The sequence below is a fragment of the Myxine glutinosa genome, chromosome 2 (genome assembly GCF_964187855.1).
Source record: "Myxine glutinosa chromosome 2, kmMyxGlut1.1, whole genome shotgun sequence".
Taxonomy (NCBI): domain Eukaryota; kingdom Metazoa; phylum Chordata; class Myxini; order Myxiniformes; family Myxinidae; genus Myxine; species Myxine glutinosa.
In genome coordinates, this window is record NC_136262.1 from 13,818,387 (window position 1) to 13,819,523 (window position 1,137).

General features: G+C 40.0%; 1 protein-coding gene across 1 annotated transcript in view; it reads left to right on the forward strand.

The window, feature by feature from the left end:
• The window catches only part of ZNFX1 (zinc finger NFX1-type containing 1), a 173,630-nt gene that overhangs the window by 163,316 nt on the left and 9,177 nt on the right, over window positions 1-1,137 (forward strand). The window lies entirely within an intron of this gene.

Here is a 1,137-nt window from a genome sequence, read left to right on the forward strand (position 1 = left end):
TTGAATTTCTTGTGACATAATGGTGCTGCCTCCCTGTTGCAGAATTTGAGTGGTGGACTCGTGCTGGCACATACAGGCCGTATTGACCGCACGTGGTGGCCCAACGACCTATTAAGTGACTTTACATTGGTGTTTCCATTTTTCGTCCATTACCTGTATATATTATCATGAAGTTGTGTATATACAGGTTGGTTTGAATAAGCTGAGAATGGCCGTTGGAAACTAATAGAGAAAAACCACAAAAGGTCAAATTGTACATCAGGGGATGAGGAAAGCTAGAGTTCCGTGGTATTTACAGATCAATAAACATCGGGTTGTTCGACCGCAGAGAAAAACAGGTATCATAATCGATGTACCACAAACATGTACAACAGTGAAGCAAAGTTTGGAATGGGTACAGGTGTGGAGTTATCACTCATTACAGCAAGGTAATAAAAAAACGTGGTGAAATGAAAAATTGATGGAGAAGAAGCAAAACGAGCACCATGACAGCAGCTTGGTTTGCACAAAAATCAGATGGGAATCTTCTTCAGGCTGAATGGGCTCAGATGGGAATCTTTTTCAGGCTGAATGGGCTCAGATGGGAATCTTCTTCAGGCTGAATGGGCTCAGATGGGAATCTTCTTCAGGCTGAATGGGCTCAGATGGGAATTGAGAACACACCGTGACCGAATAACTGGGATGAATATTGTTGCGAGTAATATCGGATATCCGCAACGATATTCCGCAATCGCACGTAAACGATGACAGCATAAAAAAAAAAAAAAAAAGACCAATCAATGTTCATGTGTAAAAGGGCTCAGGTACACAATACAAGCGCATCTAAACCTCTAAATTGATTTTCCTTTCTGTTTGTGACTATCTTATAGTATCAATAATTCACTCACTATTCTCGTATTTACTCGTTTGTGACTCCTGTATTTTATCAGTTGTATGACTTCATAGTTATTTCCACCATTGTATAATTAGGCTTTGCTTTTTGTCTAAAAAAGCACAAAGTCCAGATATCCACCTGCCCCCCCCCCCCCCTCCATGAATTAGCACCTGGGATACTTATCAAGGTACATGAAAAGTTTTGTGCTTGTAATGAATATGACAATTAAACACAAATTATAAATCAATTGCCAGATGCAAATG